This window comes from Haemaphysalis longicornis, unplaced genomic scaffold (assembly GCF_048455015.1).
Source record: "Haemaphysalis longicornis isolate Haplotype H1 unplaced genomic scaffold, Haemaphysalis longicornis Haplotype H1 scaffold_8, whole genome shotgun sequence".
NCBI classification, from domain to species: domain Eukaryota; kingdom Metazoa; phylum Arthropoda; class Arachnida; order Ixodida; family Ixodidae; genus Haemaphysalis; species Haemaphysalis longicornis.
Window position 1 is genome coordinate 59,519,893 of NW_027526445.1, and position 19,195 is coordinate 59,539,087.

Below are 19,195 nucleotides of genomic sequence, written 5' to 3' on the forward strand. Positions count from 1 at the left end.
TAAGTGTGGCCAAGTGTTTTTGCCTTCAAAACAAGTTGCCACACCTCCATTGAGCTATTCCCTAAAAACGTACAGCCTACATCGGTGTGTTTATTTTGTACAAAGAAAAGTCTGGCACAATTTGTACTAAAAAATCCTGTGTACTAAGGAGCACCTAATGTCGACGTGGAAATTTTGATCAGTACATGCACATGAGAAAACCAATGCTAGGGTTTCCACGTCGTCGAAGTTGTTTCAAGTCCAGATGTCGTCCAGCTTCTCCAACATTTCTTCCGGGTCTTTACTAAGCTCCCTGGAACAATGGTTGGTCTAAGAAATACTGCTGAAGAACAGGCGAAACTGCTGGCTGCATCTTGGCGTTGCTGGTAGAAGTATTCGTGCTCTTTTTTTGCGGCAGTAGGAAAACTGTTGTGCTAAAGTTGGAAGTCTACGGAATATTTACCCTGGGCTGGCCAAACGACATCCTGAATGCTTAGGTCACATCAAAAGTACTTCCCGTGCACTTGTTCGAGATGTAAAGCAGTAAAAAAAAGTGAGGCTCTAGTAGAATAAAAGCCTATTGGGGGAAATTTGTCCATCGCATTCACCTTTGACAATATGCTAAAGGATACTAAGCTATAAACAAAGCGGAGTCCACGAACGAACGTAGCCAATTCATCTGCGCCGCAGTATTTACGTGTTGTGGTGGGGTAGGTGAAAACGTTAACTTAGGTCTAGGATATTTTTCACTGAACCTAAACAGTCCAGGATAGCGACAGTTTAGGCACAAATATGTCCTATCACAACAACATTATCGTTGAAGCAATTACAAGCCAAGCATGGCAACGTGCATGAAACCAAAGCAAGTAGACAACTTCAAATAATGAGAGCATTCTACTACGATGGTTGCTACCTTACTTCTTGTAAAACACTGCGCTAAATTTAAAATAACCAAGGCAAAAGATGGCAGAACTCATACTTTTGTAAGTGTGCATCTTGTGGTCCATCGTCTCTCGTATTTCATAGGTTCAATTTAGCGCAGTGTTTTACAAGAACTTCAAACGAGCTTTGTGGCACAAGACATATAAATATATATATATATATATATATATATATATATATATGGAATCTGAACCTGGCAACGTTTAACGTGCGAACCTTATCTAGCGAAGCGAGTCTAGAGGTGTTGTTTGAGGAATTAGAAGGCATTAAATGGAATGTAATAGGGCTTAGCGAGGTTAGGAGGGCAGGCGAAGCCTTTACGGTGCTGAAAAATGGACACGTCCTATGTTACCCTGGTCTAGAGGAGAGAAGAGAACTGGGAGTGGGATTTCTAGTCAATAAAAGCATAGCTGGCAACATAGACGAATACTACAGCATTAACGAAAGGGCAGCAGGTCTTGTAATTAGGCTCAACGAGAGGTACAAGCTCAAGGTGGTGCAGGGCTACGCGCCCACATCCAGCCACGACGACCAAGTAGTGGAACGCTTCTATGAAGATGTGGAATCGGCAATGGCTAATGTGAAAACGCAGTATACTGTAGTTATGGGGGACTTCAATGCTAAAGTAGGCAAGAATCAGGCTGGAGACAAGGCAGTTGAGAACTATGGTCTGGGCTGTAGAAATAGCAGGGGGGACCTACTAGTCGAGTTTGCAGAACGGAATAACCAATGAATACCTTCTTCTGTAAACGGGAGAGTCGGAAGTGGACCTGGAGGAGCCCGAATGGGGAGCACAAAAATGAAATAGACTTCATAATATGCGATAACCCTGGCGTCGTGCAGGATGTGGAAGTGCTCGGAAGGGTAAGGTGTAGTGACCACCGTATGGTAAGATCTCGAATTAGGCTAGAGTTGAGGAGGGACCGCAACAAGGTAGTACGAAATAAGCCGATAAATGAGCAAACAGTAAGACGTAAAGTAGAAGAATTCAGGATCGCGCTGCAGAACTGATATTCCGCCCTTAACGAGGAAGCCGAGCTTACGACACAGGAAGCCAGCGACAACCTTACACGCATTCTCACGGAGTGTGCAGTAGACGTCGGGGGCACTATGGCTAGACAGGATACTGGTAAACTTTCACAGGAGACGAAAGATCTAATCAGGAAACGGCAAACCATGAGAATCTCTACCGCAGCTGACAGAATAGAACTAGCAGAACTCTCGAAGTTAATCAATAAGCGCAAGACAGCTGACATACGGAAGTATATTATGGAGAGGATCGAATACGCCGTAAAGAATGGAGGTAGCCTTAAAGCAGTAAAGAGACGTCTTGGCGTGGGGAAAAATCAGATGTATGCACTTAAGGATAAGCAAGGCAATGTCATCACAAATAGGGATAAATAGTCACAGTGGCCAAGGAGTTCTATAGGGATCTGTACAGTAGCCGGGACATACAGGATAATGCCGAACGAGACAGTAGTTCAGAGGAGATAGACATCCCACCAGTAAAGACCGAAGAAGTAAGGAAGGCTTTGAAAGAAATGAAAGGGGGCAAAGCACCTGGTGAGGATCAGATAACAGCAGACCTCTTGAAGGATGGCGGAGAAATTGTACTTGAAAAACTGGCAAACCTGTATACGCAATGCCTAATGACCGCAATGGTACCGGAATCTTGGAAGCACGTGAACATCATCCTAATCCATAAGAAAGGCGACATGAAGGACTTGAAAAATTACAGGCCGATCAGCTTACTGTCAGTCGTCTACAAGGTATTTACAAAGGTAATCGCTAACCGAATCTCTGCAACCTTAGATTTCAGTCAACCTAAAGAACAAGCAGGGTTCCGTAAAGGTTATTCAACAATGGACCATATTCACACAATCAATCAGGTGATAGAGAAGTGCGCTGAGTATACTGAACCCCTATATATAGCCTTCAAAGACTTTGAGAATGCATTTGACTCGGTCGAAACCCTAGCAGTCATTCAGCCATTACGGAACCACGGGGTAGATGAGCATTATGTAAGAATACTAGAGGATATCTATAATGGGTCTACAGCTATCATCATCCTTCATAAGGAGAGCAGTAAAATACCTATAAGGAAAGGTGCCAGACAAGGAGACACAATATCTCCAATGTTATTCACAGCATGCTTACAAGAAGTATTCAGAACGTTGTATTGGGAACAGGTGGGAGTAAGGGTTAATGGAGAATACCTCAGTAACCTCAGATTTGCTGATGACGTTGCCTTGCTAAGTAACTCGGGGGACGAATTGCAGAGCATGATTTCCGTACTGGGCGAACCGAGTAAAACCGTGGGCCTGAAAATTAATATGCTGAAAACTAAAGTAACGATCAATAACCTCGGGACAGCACAGCAGTTTGAGATAGATGGCGAGGCAGTGGAAGTGGTAAGCGAATATATATACTTAGGCCAAGTTGTGACCCCAGATCCCAACCATGAGGCAGAGATAATTAGAAGGATCAGAATGGGGTGGGTTGCATATCGCAGACATTCTCAGATAATGAAGAGCAGCCTACCGTTGTCGTTGAAGAAGAAAGTGTATGACAGCTGCATCTTACCGGTACTCACCTAAGGGGCAGAAACTTGGAGGCTCTCTAAGAGGGTTCAACTTAAATTGAGAACGACTCATCGGGCAATGGAGCGGAAAATGATAGGTGTGACATTAAGGGACAAGAAGAGAGCGGAGTGGGTCAGGGAGCAAACTGCTGTTAAAGACATATTAGTAGAAATTAAGAAGAAATGGACGTGGGCAGGGCATGTAATGCGAAGGCGAGATAACCGCTGGTCATTAAGGGTAACAGAGTGGATCCCTAGAGAAGGCAGGCGCTGCAGGGGGCGGCAGAAAGTTAGATGGGCAGATGAGATCAAGAAGTTTGCGGGGATAAATTGGTCACAGTCGGCACAGGACCGAGGTAATTGGAGAATAATGGGAGAGGCCTTTGCCCTGCAGTGGGCGTAGACAGGCTGGTCATGATCATGATATATATATATATATATATATATATATATATATATATATATATATATATATATATATATATATATATATATATATATATGACAGAAATAAGAATTAGCACTCAAGAAAACCTCGGAAAGCAAAGGGGAGGATGTAGTTGGTCAACATAAAGAATTTGGAAAATAAGCAAGTGGTGAAAAAATGCCCGCCATGTGGGATCCGAACCTAGATGTGATGTGATGTTTTGATGTGACCTAGACGCCTCGGATCGGAGCATAATGACGACACGGCATTTCTTGTTGCCATCGCCGCCACAACTTTGTCCGATTTGTCCGGTCAGCTAAGGGAAGACGTTGAGCTGGAACCACTTCTACATTTTCTAAAACACCAAACTACGCACAGGCCAAAGCTGTTCATACGTGGACTCCAGCTTTTCTTTATTTAAAACAACGTCCTCTACAAGCGAAAGTTCGCCCCGAATGGAAGAGGCTTTCTTCTCTTTGTTCTCACAAGTCTTAGACAGTGAATACCACTTGAAACTCACGATGACCCAACCTATGTTCATCTCCTTTATGCACGCACGATGACCCGAAATAAACAGAACTACTACTGCCGCCAACTTCATTCGAAGTGAAGCAATACATGCGAACCTGCCGTGACTGCCAGTGGCGTAAAACACCGCCGGGACACGCAGCCGGTTTTTTTTTTAACCTGTCCAAATACCCGAAACCCCGTTTGAACAATCGGCATGCACTTCTTGGGCCCCTTTCCCACGTCTCATGCCAGCAACAAGTGAATACTTGTCACCACCGACTATCTTACACGATACGCCGAAATAAAGGCCTGCCGCATTGCACAGCCTCCTACCTGGCCCACTTTTTCATTCAAAACATTGTTTTGTGCCACGGCGCTCCGTCAATTGTAATTACGGACAGGGGTACCGCATTTACGTACAATTAAGTGCGCGCCATCATTAACCTCACCGGTCTTCCCACCCAAAATCGACAACTTACCATCGGCGGATTAACGAACTCTTTCTCCTCCTTTCATTCAAAACCTCAAAAGAAGAAAGAAGACTGAACGAAAGGTTCAACAAAACACTTGCAGACATGCTAAGCATGTACGTCGACGAGCAACACGAGTTGGGAGCAAATTCTACCATACTTGACTTTTGCTTACGATACAGCCAGGCAAGAAAGCACGCGTATGACCCCATTCGCTGTGGTTTACAGTGGCAAGGCAACCTTAATGTTTGATGTCATGCTCTCACGATGGGGGGGGGGGTGACGACACGACTGCGAAGGAGTTCGTCAGCGCGCGGAAAAGGCGCGTCAGCTCACAAGATATCGAATGAGGCACCAACAGCTGCATGGTACTGCTGCTTACAATGATCGCCATTGGCACTCCGCTTTCCAGCCTGGTGACAACGTGTGGGTATGGAGCCCTATGAGACAAAGAGGGCCATGCGAGAAGCTCATGAAGCACCACTTCGGGCACTACAGAGTAACAAATCAACTTTGCGATCTCACGTATGGAGTTACTCCGGCGGTCAGTGTTTTCACAATGCGCCATCATTGCGGGCTCGAGGTGATTACATAGTCCACATGAAACTATTCTTCGCGCGGACGTGACGGGTTGAACACGAAGTTTCGCTCCTTTCCCCCTCAGCATCGGGACAATGCTTCCTTTGCAGAAGGGGCTAACTGTCACTTATGCAAAAGCATGTGAACGAACTTTTAATTTGTGACATCGCAGCCAAGACGGCGACGATGAAGAACGAGTGCTATTCCGAACGCCTCATCGTCAATCTTTTTCTCTGGCAGCACGAGTGCTTCTCTATTAAGACCGTTCTTCTAAGCCACTTCTTCTAAGGGAAGCTCACCAACACCCCCACACGCGCATTTGCTGTACGCGTCTATATATATATATACAGTTTCAAGTAAACAGTCGGATACACAGCAAGAACAATAACAAAGAACGTTTACTTACTTAGCGGCAAAGGGACTTGCCTTCATCAGAGTTCAGTTACATGATTTTGCTGTCACAAACATTTGGAGCGCATTTCTTGTATAGAGTTGCAGAAAACTGTGAGAGGGATCGGAAGATGTTTCGAAAACGGAGAGTATGCATGCAGTCGGGCTAAGTGTATGTTACAGCAACAACAACAAAAAAGAGAGTAAGGAGAGAGGAAGTGAGGTAGGAAGGGGTCGTATTTACAAGGCAGCGGTCAAGTATGCTCCACGATGGGGCAACGTACCTGGCATGGGCTGCAAGTGCGGAAGACTAGGCAGTCGCGGTTTCAAAAGGAAGGGACAAGTATACAATAATGTATTCAGTGGGTTGGGAGACTGGTTCGGGTGGATCCATACAGGAATGAACGAAGAATGTGTTTTGCGTGTGCTCCCAGCGGAAGAACCGAATAGACACAGTACACAAAAGAGCATTGCACAAGAGATAGCAACTGAACAGGAAATAGGTAGGGTCCATAGATCGCGAAGGGTTGAACGTTTCTAAGTGGTGGGGGGAAGGGGCCTTCTTCCCAAGGACAAATCACATTGTTGAGTCGCATTAGTTTAAAAATGCCGCTGTATTTGGGGAGTTTCTGCGAATTCTGATGGGAAACTCAAGGGTAGGGTTAATGAAGAATGCAATAAAAATTACGAAGTCGCCAATTTTATTCGAGGGATAAGCACGTCAGTTTTCCGTAACTTTAATTAATACTAAGCGTCGCTGACCCAACGTTATAAGCGAGATAAGATCAGATAAGATTCCCGAACCTCGCGGTCGCGGTGGGTTTCCGAACCACGACCACGAGCCAGCCTCATAAGGGCTGGCCCTTCGGTGTCCGATTATGATGATAGGGGCGCGAGTGCTAGCGCGCCATCTACTTGGTACAGGGAACCCTCCTGTGCAGGAGGGTAAAATCTTGGGGCTTATGCGCAAGCCGCCAACGCGCAAGCCAACCACCACGGTTTTGCAAACGTTGCCACCACGTTAATGCGATGTGGTCTGTCCGAGTCGCGAAAGAGGCACAGTATAGACACACGTACATTTTTTCAGCGCCAACACGATTGCTAGGGAATCACGTTCTGTGGAGTGATTGCGTTCTGCCACGGTAAGTGTATGGCTAATAAATGCGAGCGGACGGACACTGCCATCCAAATCGTGCTTCTGCCTTTCGTCCAGTCTATCACACTAGCATGGGTCCTCAAGACAACGGGCCCGTCATGGTCTGGTATCCTTAACGCCGCTGTTTCCACTTGCGCCCAACAGTGCTTCGAAAGCTTGCTGTGCAGCCACTTGCCATCGCCACTTCACGCCTGTACCAACAAGTCGGTTAAGCTGACATGAGAGCTTGCGCGCAATAAGGAATAAAGCTACGGTAGAAGGCTATCATGCCCAAGAAACGCTGCAAGTTCTTATTAAGGGGGCTACGGATACTCTATGATCCAACGTGGCGTGCTTCTTTATGTTTTCTCCAGCTAGTGTTGTGGTTGTTGTCGGACGTGGATTTTTGTTTCTGTCACATCCAGCAAACATTTAGGCATTCGCTGCGGCTGCGCCCACATTCACCGCCCCACCGCTCGAGCACTCTCACGACTGCCATATCGACGCGCATGTGAAGAGAGACCTGGTGATTTACAGGGCTTGAGGACCCCTTGGCTTGAGGACCTATTTCCGGCATCCGGCACCACGTGCCTACTCCAGCCCTCCGCTCTTCTTTTCCCTCGAATGTGTTCCCTTGGCAGGCGTTATGTATGCCTTGAACCGGAGTTTTCGGTGGTGCTTTCGGCAACCCTCCGGCGTGCTTCTGTCTGGCCTGGTGGCCGTACCTCTTCACACCAAGGACACGGCCTCATCTGCTAAAGGAGTTTCTCTAGCAACTCCTGCCATCCAGAGGCGTCTAGGGCTGTAGCTGGGCCTTGCACACCCACAGACGAGAACATATTAAAGTTTCTACATGGGTTATTACAGCGGTAAGACGGGGCAAGATGAGACCATACAGGACTTGCGCTAGCCTCTTCGAACCTGCTCGAACGAACTATTCCACAGTTATGCGTCCTCAAGTTTCCACATTCCTGTAAGACAGCTATTCTGTTGAGTACGGAATCGTCTTGGGGCCCTGGTGAGAATGCCTTGGAGTTCCTCTTGGTACATTCTCAGTTAACTCAAATACTGCCGTGCAACTGTTTTTTCGGAGGGGGTAGGAGAGCGGGGTAATCAGGCAATGCGAAGTGGTCACTCTCACGGTATGGGTACGTGCAGGTGAAGATGTGGCGCGGGACACGCGGAAGATTAAAACTTGGCGGACAGTGGTGGACGATTTGTGGGCGGTACCATTTCTGCTAAGGAGCAGACCTTGGAGGAACGGGACTTACAGTAAAGGTGTAATTTTCCCGATACTCAGAGTGTTTCGTGCGAACAGCGGTTGGGTGCAAGACCCTGTTACTACAAAGAATAAATAGTGACTGCCTAAACGTGTTTAAATTTTAGTTGCGGTCGCCTGGCAGACGTGCATATGACTTACGTCACAATGTTTTTTTGAACTGGCCCTGTTTGATAATAACTTGGAGTTTACCTAAATTATAACTTTGTAACAACACGTAAGAAATGCAACCTCATGTTAATACCAAAAATATGTTTAAAAATTATTTAAAAATACAATCAAGAAAGGTTTTTTTGAACTTACACTTGTTGCAGCACGTCATGCACATCTTACAGCTGCTAAACGCGTTCTTTATTGTGCCATTTCGAAGGTCCTTACAGTTTGTGGTATGATTGTAATATACAAAACACAATGAGGCCGACCTCTCGCAGTACCATGTTTCTGGTTGGCAAATCTGGAGTATTTCTTTAAGCTCTCGACCTAAACGAAAAGAGTATTTGATAAATCTCACAAATATTATCCAGCCCAGTCTTATTGCGAAAGCCCTCGAGGCACTACGATATTTGGTGTGTGTTACCACCCCCCTAAGCCAGATTACGATTTCTCCACCCATCTTAACGATGCCCTTGACCTCCTACAGAAAAAATTTCCAAAAGGTAGCTTCATTCTCGTAGGGGATGCAAACATTAATTGGCGAGATAACTGCACCACCTATCCACATTCAGAACGTAATGAATTTCTAAACTGCTTTTAAAACTATCAGTTAACTCAAGTGATCACACAGGCTACGAGAGAAACAGCAACCACATCCGACATTCTGGACCTAATACTGTTGTCGGACCCAAGCAGCCTGCAATCGGTCTTATACCTGCAGGAATTAATTGACCACAAAGGTATTCTAGCAACATTTACAACGGACCTTATAGTTGAGAAATCCCGAAACAAACGAATCTAACTCTACGATCGGAGGAACTATGAAGCTATTAACACGGCACTGGAAGAGTTCTACCACTCTTTCAAAGAAGGATTCGATGACCGATATGTACAGGAGAACTGGCATCGTCTTTCATCTAAAATAACCGAACTCAGTGAAACATTCATACCAACAATAACAATGAAAGAAAAACCGTCAGCCCCTTGGTTCACTAAGACAATTAAAAAATCATAGGCAAGAAAAAACGCCTGTTTAAAACTGCAAGGAAGAAAAACCAGAAGTCAGCATGGGAATCCTACCACAAGGCGGAAATAGAACTAAAAAAAGCCATTAGCACTGCCAAATATCAGTTTTTTCGCGTCAGCTTACCTAACATGCTCAAGACTAATCCCAAGCAGTTTTGGCGAACCATGATTCCGTCCACTTATTCAATAATTTTATCCGGCAACTCAGACGAAACGCTAGGCGATAAAGATTGCGCCAACGTACTTAATGACGTATTCTGTTCCGTGTTTACGAAAGAGCGCACCACTACCTTCCCAGCAGACCACACTATCATTCTGAATAATATGCCCCCCCTTACAATTGACACCAACGGAATCACCTACCTAGTCAAAAGCTTGAAGAATTCTTCAGCTGCGGGACCCGATAACACCGTATCAAAAATACTTAAAAACACAATGGATGTGACAAGCGCATTATTGACAATGATATTCTCCCAATCACTATCATCTGGCCATATACTTTGGGAATGGAAACTCGAAAAAATTGTCCCAATCTTTAAAAGTGGTAACAAATCATCGCCACGTAACTATCGTCCAATATCGCTAACCAGCATTCCCTCAAAGATTATGGAACATATCATTTTTACAAATGTGATAAATCACCTTGAAAACAATAATTTAATACATCAGTCACAGCACGGCTTCCAGAAAGGATTGTCGTGTGAAACACAGCTCGCTACATTCCTTCATGATTTGCATACAAAATCGTCGTTTGATGCATAAATTAAAACTGCTGAACATTGATTCATTTGTATTAGCCTGGATATGTAACTTTCTTACTAATAGAAAAGAATATGTAGTCGTAAACAACAATGCTTCCAATACTACCAAAGTGCACTCTGGAGTGCCATAAGGCACTGTACTCGGGCCACTTCTGTTGCTTATATATATCAATGACCTTCCTTCCCGAGTAACTAATACAATTCGGCTTCTTGCGGACGACTGTGTGATATATACCAGAATGAATAGCCGCGACGATCAATTAACCTTACAAGGAGACATTTTAGCTATTGAAAATTGGTTTAGGGAGTGGCAAATGTCGCTAAATGTTCTGAAACGCGAAACCATATCTTTCCATAGACGCGCAAACCCACTTAATTACAATTACTCCCTCCACGGTTCGGTACTCCAACCTACTAACTCGTACAAATAGCTAGGTGTACATCTAACAACTGATCTGACCTGGTACGTTCATGCTGAATATGTCGTTTCTGCAGCATCCAAAACACTCGGTATTCTGCAACGCAATTTAAAACTGGCCCCTCCAGAACTAAAAATACTAGCCTACAGAACCCTAGTACGCCCAAAATTAGAATATGCAGCCGCTATCTGGGATCCCCACCAAAAGTACCTTGTTCAGGCATTGGAAGCAGTGCAAAATCGTACCGTCATGTTTGCAGTTTCAGATTATTCATCTTTTACGTGCGTTACCGAGCTAAAACAGCGTGCTTCTCTTCCACTTCTAAGTCACCGCCGAAAGCTTACCCGACTAGCAGTCTTTCATAAATATTATTACACACTGTCACCTAACGAAAACGTCATACGTCGCGCATGTTTTTCTAGCCGAAGCAAAAACACTTTCCAAGTATCGTATACGCGGCCAAAAACCGTTACATTTGCACACTCTGTTTTCATTCGCACAGCAAAAGACTGGAACGATCTCCCGCAGGAACTGGCGCAGATTAGAGATACAGTACAGTTCAGGCAATCGCTGTTAAAAATGCCAGCCGATTGACTTCGCTTAGTTTGCGTGCATTTCTTTCTCCCCGATAGCACGTTTTCGATTATCTGCATGCCCTTAAAAATTGCTTTGATCCTTCTTATGGAATCTTCAACTTCTTCTTAATTGCTTTTGCTCTTTATTTTTCCACTTGTGACCCGCCTCCCTGGTGTATTTTCTATGTAACCGCGCCCTGTTCCGCCGCCTGGCTTTTAGCCGTTGTCATTCCAGCCTCCGTGACCACTAACTCGCGGCCCCTCTTCCTTGTCATAGTCGCTATCATTCTCGCTGGATCGGTTGCGCGGTCAATCTTTCAAGTGGCCATCCATCAGATCACCCTACGTTAAGAAAGGTGTTAGGAGAACAACTATTCTACCAAGCACTAGTTAGGAATCAAAAAAGGTCGCGGGTCACAGGTCAGCTACTGACAGAATGAGCGGTTAAAAATACCATACGTTGAACTCGTTGACCGACGCTTTGGTGCCGTTGAGGGACACACGCGCACGCACAACATGACACTGCTGGACGCCTGTTCAATTGCTTGCATCCTTCTACAGTCGGCTCTGTGGGTAGGAGCGGGGGCGGGGGGGGGGGGGGGGGGTTGATGTATGCCCGCAAAAGGATGGTTGTGTGTCCAGATGTGGAAGTCCGGCTCGGGTATCATGTCTTCATGCATCACCCCCTTGGGCCTCGGGAAGCTGATTACGTTTCTGTCGTGGTACCCGGGTGCTGCAAGCATGTCGGGGTACAATAAGCGTTGAGCAAAAATGCCGCATTACCTTACGCTTCATGCGTTGTCAGTTTGCAGACGTTGCATGAATACACGAAACACGTCACATCTCTTCCCAAATCGGGCCAGTACCATTATTCTCAACTTCTATAAGCCGTCTACCAGATGCACGCATGTCGAGGCATGACGCGCTCGTGTGATTCTCGGAAGACTGTCTGACTGAGAGTGTCGAGCCTCACTATGCGCTTGAACGTGTTTTCTATTGAAAGGTGACATACCCGATACAAGATGTGCTTACTTTCGAGGAAACTGTAGTTATAGAAACTGTTATAGAGCGAGAGTCCCTCCCAGCTTTTTTGTAAATACACCTCAAAGTGTGGTCTTCTCTCTGTTTGTGAACTAGATTTGCCCGGGTAAGGTTACAGTGCATGCGCAGTGGCGCCTTTGCGTGAATGCCTTGCGGAGCTTGAGTACTTTCCCCTGCGGAAATCATGCTGCGAGATTCCAAAGGCAACGTTCCTACTATGGTGCTGATACTCGTTTCAGGTGCGCCGACGCCCTCATATGTCCAGTAATGGTCGCAGCCCTCAATGCCCACATGAAAACAACTAGATGTGTGGTATTATCAGATGTAAAAAAGAGATTACGCTCACAGCATCAATAACATGTTCTGGGGCATCGTCAATGTTAATAATGTCGATAAAATATGGCGCACTCAAAGTTGGATTGCCTAAGAAGACGACCAATCTTATCGCACCGCTATCTAACCTAACCCCGAATAACACCAAGTATCAAATGCGCCTTAAAGAATCCTTGAAAGCACCCCGTGCGTGTACAAATTACAGAATTCAAATGCTCGCGCGCACGTTTCAATCTCAACTGAATTCATAAGTTGTGTAACTTCAGCTCCTGCTTCATTTTTTTCTTTGTACTTGTGTTCGTGTGTCTGCCTTTCACCTCAATACACTTTTTTCACGGTTAATGTGCAACAACATGCAAGACCGTAAAAAGGACTAAAGGTTCTCAATTACTTTGTTGTATACATTTTGGCTGCTCTTTGGAATTGCTGTTTTAAGTTGATTTTCTTTCTTTGGTACTCTTTTCTCTGTCCTTTATTATTACCACTGTATGATGATGTACCACTGTACCCGCTGCTGCATGGTGAACTTTGGTGACTATATAGGATTGTAAGTTTCCTGAGAGGGTGAGCACCCTGTCAAGTCGAACATGTGAAGACTTTTTGTCCGTTCTCCAAAGATCGCAGAGAACGATATTGAATAAACATGATTAGATTTCATTTGATACTTTGGGTCATGTTGTCGCGTGGATACTGTTGGTGAGACCTAAACATGCACTCTCCTGCATCAAACCGCCGTTGCTAAGCTGTTAGCGCATGGGCTGATCCTACTCTAAATATCTTCTTTCTAACTCCACCTAACAACAAATTACCGTACGTTCCCATGATTTTTACGCGGAATGTATTCGTAGGTTTCGCGTTAGATGCGTATCTATTCGCAAGTCTCTTTCCTTCAGCGAATTGATGGAAATTGTCGTGGCGACATTTTATACAAAGACAAGGATGCGTTGCAACTAAATAAGAAATGTTGACAGCATTGCTCTCCGTCATATGTTTACAATGTAAAACCAGAAGTTGGCGTCATATTTGATGTACCAACGGCGACGGGGTAAGAAACGACGCATACTATACCAAGCGCTACAACTGTTCGTAACAACAATCGCGCGGTATGTTACAGACGGATTCGCTAGGTGTGTTCGCAAGTACCTCAGCGGTGCATTTTCTGTTTTCGGGTAACTTGATCAGCCGTGGTAACCAACGAGTGACCCAACGGTGCGTCGCAAGTAAGTCACGGTATCCCCCTGAGCCTTATCGAATAGTACAACGTGTCCAACAATTTGCTATGTGTAACCATGAAGACACTCTTAGTATGCCCCGTACGTACCGTGTATGAGAGTATTGGCGAACATTGTGGCGTGATCGGCAAGTTGCTCACAGAATAGCTACGAGTGAGACACCATCCGCTACTGGGCTACAAATGGCTCAGAAGCCCTTACTCATAAGTCGCAACTGGACCAGTTGCCTAACCGGTGACTGAGCAGATAGAAGAAGAGACCTGTACAAATATGATTTCCAAGTGAAATATATATAATAGGGGAAATTGGGTACAAACAGACGCATAAGGATTAGGAATAAAAATTGTGAACAAACAGACGAGCAAGGATTAGGAATAAAGAAAGATACTCGGGGAGGGATAACCCGACAGCGCAGAATGGGAAAGAAATTTTTACGAGATAGTGGAGGAGGGGTAAGAATGAGGAATGGGAGAAACAGAAATACACGAATTCAACTGACGAAGTCAGAAAATGGCATATGCACAGGTGGAGAAAGTATGAAAAATGAAGACAAGGCAGTGGGTAAGGACTATGGGAAACAGCCAAATAGGAACAGCATTTGCTATCAACGGTTACAGAAACATTTGATCTTAGGTGTTGGTTCTAGTGAACCGCACATTTACGTCAGCACATTTTCCCCCGACATCTGGTATATTTTGTTGTTCTGAAAGTTTGCTGCATAAACTTTCTGCACGGCATCGAAAAACTATTTTTTTTAATTTCTTAACTGGACTTAGCACAGAGATCAGCGCGGTAACACGCCAGAGAGTGCACACATCAACTTATTGAAGTAACATATCTTCAGAAATGGTGCATTCAAAAGTTATAAGAATTTAACTATGGAATCATAAAGCTTTCAACACGAATGGAGGAAAAATCTATTATTTCAAACCAATTTTAATAGCAAACCATAAAGTTTCACAACTTACAAGAACATCTCGTACCTTACGCAGATTAAATTTTTAATTGGTGTTTGCTCTTACCTTCACTCAAACGTTTCCCAGAACCTAGTAGAAATATAGAAGGTAGTCTTGTATACAGATAGATAATTTGTAATTTCCAAACAAGTGTATTTCGGTGAATGATCGTTTAAAACGATAATACATAAAACTGTCTTGTGTGGTATATCAGCAGCGGTAACAAACGCACGCAGACGCACAGTACGCACTGCATCAACTGCACACACACACACACACACACACACAAACGCACGCACGCACGCACGCACACACACACACACACACACACACACACACACACACACACACACACACGCACACACACCTAGCGCCTTGTGTCATGTTTTTACGGTATGGACCGGAATTTGGTTTCTGGTGCTATTGCCAAGACTTTCTTTGTTGAGGTGAAATTTTTCTAGCTTCACTTATGCAATTTTCGTATTCATGTGTGTCAATGGTGGCCATGCTGCGTTTTGATATGATTGTCTACGTGGTTTAGTGTGTTCCGATATTACATGCAGCGGGGGAAACATTTACGTGAATCAGACGATTAACTACAAGTGGCGCTTGCATAAGCAACTACTTTAGGAAAAGGAAACCTCTCTTGAAAATTACACCCGTCTACCTTGATACAGAACGCGCTGCCCTAGTGGCTGAGCGTTGTGTATTGGAATTTCTGCATTTTTACTGCAAATGCTTCTCTACTTGATTTTGGTTAAAATATTACTGTTCGCTCCTATTGATTCTCGTTTGCAAACTTTCAGTATAAATATCATGCGCATGGTCGCAAGGGTAAATCTGCCTAATATTCCGAACAATTCTCCCTGAAATTCGCAATCTCACTGAACCAATTTTTCAGAATTGCACACAAATGGGTAGTAATATAACTTCTAAAAACCTTTTTACGAAGCGTCTTTTTGAATTTGTTGAGTACATTTTCTTTGCATACTCAATATAGAAAACCTTATGAGGTGAGTGTTACTGTCGTTTTATTTCATGTGGAATAAAATGTCTTAGCACAGTCTTCAATTTTACTGCATTGACTTCTCACTTTCCGGCTTCTTTCTTCCGCAATACTACTTTAGGCTCGTAATCGAAAACTTTCGCTACATTCATGTGGGATTCATTGTTGTACAGAAATTCTGGGGCTTTCTAGAGTTACAAACTTTAGAACACGACGGTACGAATAACTATTATAACAAAAGGATGGCCCTAAGCAGCAATGGGAGTGGGGATACTCTAATAATGCTCAGGCGGAAGACACGCTCGGCCATTGAGGCCGCCAAGATGAAGGTCCACAGTGCTGTCCTGCAACCCCCAGGCGGCAAGTTGAGCGAAATAAGAAAAATGAAGGACCAAAACTAGAATATGCGATCGTAAGTATGTACAATAACTGCCGACGCAAACCATACGATCACAAGGATACGAAATTTCCGGGAAACGTAACTCCATTTCTTCTGTGCAGACTACTATGCCAATACATGTAACTTGAGATATGAACCCACGACCGAATACCTTCACTCAGTAGTGAGGGTCAAGATGATTTTAACTGACATTTTTCAATATCATCTCTGAACAACGACTGCCTGTTGTGACACCACGTTCGTTTCTTAGTTCCTTTAACCTCTGCCTTCTAACTATGCATGATTTTATTCTTTGCCTGAAATAGCGGGTATGTTACCGTTTATTCAGCTAATATTCTTCACAAATGTTCAGTAGAGCAATCGCTCCCCCCTTGAAAACTACATGCACATGGTTACCACTTCTGCTTGCAACCCAACTATAATGCATTTCTTGCAAACGTAAGGGTGATATCACCCACCCAAGATTTGTACCTTATCAAAGACACTTGTTTACACCCCAGATATTTTTATATCTTCGGTTGGTATGTGGCATGTTGGACAGACATTATGTTTCTTTATTGTTTTTATAAAAGCTATTTTAGGCTGCATACGCAGACACTTGGCGGCCGTCATTAACTTATATCGGTAAAGTAATTAAGGATTTCATACGTTTCCCACTGACCGAACAACCACTACATTTTTCTGCAGAGTTATACTTGGGGCGGGGCGGCCAAAAGCAAAGGCATGAGACCAATCATACACTTCTTTGTGTTGGTCACTGTACACGCTTTACGGTGCGCTTTCAGCAGTTCTATTTAGGATTACCCGAATGGTAATAATTTGTATTGTTACCGTAGTACCAAGCTTCACTTTTGAATGTCCTGAGCCCTCCGCTAGGTTCATTGTTGTCAAAGATACTCTGAAATCCTTTCACAGAGTACACCAGAGGAAAAAAAGTAACTAAAACATCCGGAATAATGTTTGTGCGTGCATCAAAAACTCAAAAATACACCAGGGAGCAGGCCGGATGTCCCAGTAGTGTTAAGGGGTTCGACAAGCTCGTAAGGCTTCCGAAGGATGAGCATCCACCGCTACAGCTTTGTAAGCTGCAAAAATGCATACGAATGATCACATGACATGTAGCCTATGTGGCGTGGGCGAACTCCAGCTTTGGTGCGACAGGCCGCCGCGGGTACTAAAGACGGTCAGTTTCGTGATGAGCTGTGACACGAACGCGCCATGCTTAGAAGACGTCCCATGGGGCACTGTCGGCAGCCATGAGCCCAACTGTGGCTGGCCGCAAGCCATTTACGCTGCATAAGTTGCAAGCAGGCACTTGTATCAGCAGGAACATTCGGGGACGGTAACCTGTCGCATACTATTTTAATAGATCAGATACTGAGAAGTCTACTCAGTTAAAGTGGTACTGAAGTGAGTTGTAAACATTGCGGGATATTAGCGGAAAGGGTAATGTAGAGTGTACAGGTCATGCTTCCACCAGTACCCCTGCCGTTACGTGGCTTTATTAAGTATTATAATCAGCGAAAATGCTTTGCTCCTGTCTAAACCCTCCTGGGCGATTCCCTATGGTATTTCGTATTACGTCAAAACCAGGTGACTTGACTTGACTACCTACTGCACGGTTCATCGATCCCCGACTGAAATCGTCGGCTCAGCGTTGAGTAGGCTGGGATCTGGCTGGTCGTCGCGATTCGTTCACTTAACCATGACACGTTTGGGCCTTAAAAATGTGCCATTGGTTTGTTACTTTGTAGACTGTATCAAGCCCGAAGTCCAGGTCGCTTCCCGCAAGCGCAAAAGCGACGCTTCGCTGACTGATACGCTACTAGAAAAAATTTAAGGCCAAGTGAATGCCTGACAAGATACTGCGAGGTTAATATTTTTTTTTTATTTATTGGTACTGCAGGCCAATATTTAGGCCCAGGCAGGAGTGGCAACAATACAAAAATACTAAGCAAAACAGCTCTAGCATCGTCACAGACAATGTAGGAGGTACATAAAATACATAAAAAAACTTCATACAATACAAGAACAGACAGCAATCACTTCATAACTCAGTGCAGCCCTAAGCAAACAAGAAAAGACGCTCCAGTTCTTCTAAAAATTTGCCGGATTCAAACACACCTGGCGGCAATGAGTTCCACTCTGACACTGTGCGCGGGAAAAAGCTGTTTTTAAAAGCAGTTGTGCGAGCGAAAATTGGTGTTAGAGCGCCCTTATGACTGTGTCTTGTGGTCCTGGTAGTCAGGGGTTTCACAATTTGGGGGAGAGCTATTTTCAATTTGCCAGTAATACAATTATGTAAGAATGATAGTCGACTAATTTTCCTGCGTGCTTCTAATGTTGGAATGTTGTTAAGTTTCATCAAATATATGTTCTTAGGAAATAAAATCACTTGCAACATTTACCGTACATGGTAAAACCATGGTGTCGGAAGAAGCTTTTGCGCAGGGCAAACCAGAAATATGGTCTGCACCATGACCACACATCGGCGAATGCTATACCCCCTTATTAATGCAGTCGCTGCAGATGAGGTATATGTGGAACATTGGGTGACGCTTCCTGGACGACAGCTATTCTACAAATAGTCATCTAAGCTGCTTGAAGCGCTTAAAATAAATGAAATTGTAAATCTGCTATATATAATCAATGCCCCATATTTCCATTCGCAGTAGCGCTTGCGTATGGCCAAGTTGTCTGGAGCTCTAGGCATAGTTATGCAATTTGTAAGTTCAAGCCCTCATAGCACATGTTCTTTAAGTACATTTATTTGTCCTTGGACAATACTTTCTGTACAGAATTCACCATTTCTGCTCGTACATTTGTTGCTTTATGAGCGAGTTAACGGAACGCGTGCAGACTGACACTGGCGCCCTCACGAGTTGCCGTAGGCGGGGAGTGTCCATACGCCCCTACGGCTTAAGGCACAGTTCTGAACCAGCTGACCCTGGGTCTGGTGTGAACACGCCTGATACGGTACAGGCCGAAGCCAGTGAATCTC

The 19,195-nt window shown here is 44.5% G+C and overlaps 1 long non-coding RNA gene across 1 annotated transcript in view; it reads right to left on the minus strand.

Moving 5' to 3' along the window:
* Positions 1-19,195, minus strand: part of LOC144148695 (uncharacterized) — a 101,947-nt gene that overhangs the window by 14,703 nt on the left and 68,049 nt on the right. Inside the window, exon 4 of the long non-coding RNA XR_013318028.1 lies at positions 8,596-8,772. This is a non-coding gene — a long non-coding RNA (uncharacterized LOC144148695). The remainder of the gene's footprint in view (positions 1-8,595; positions 8,773-19,195) is intronic.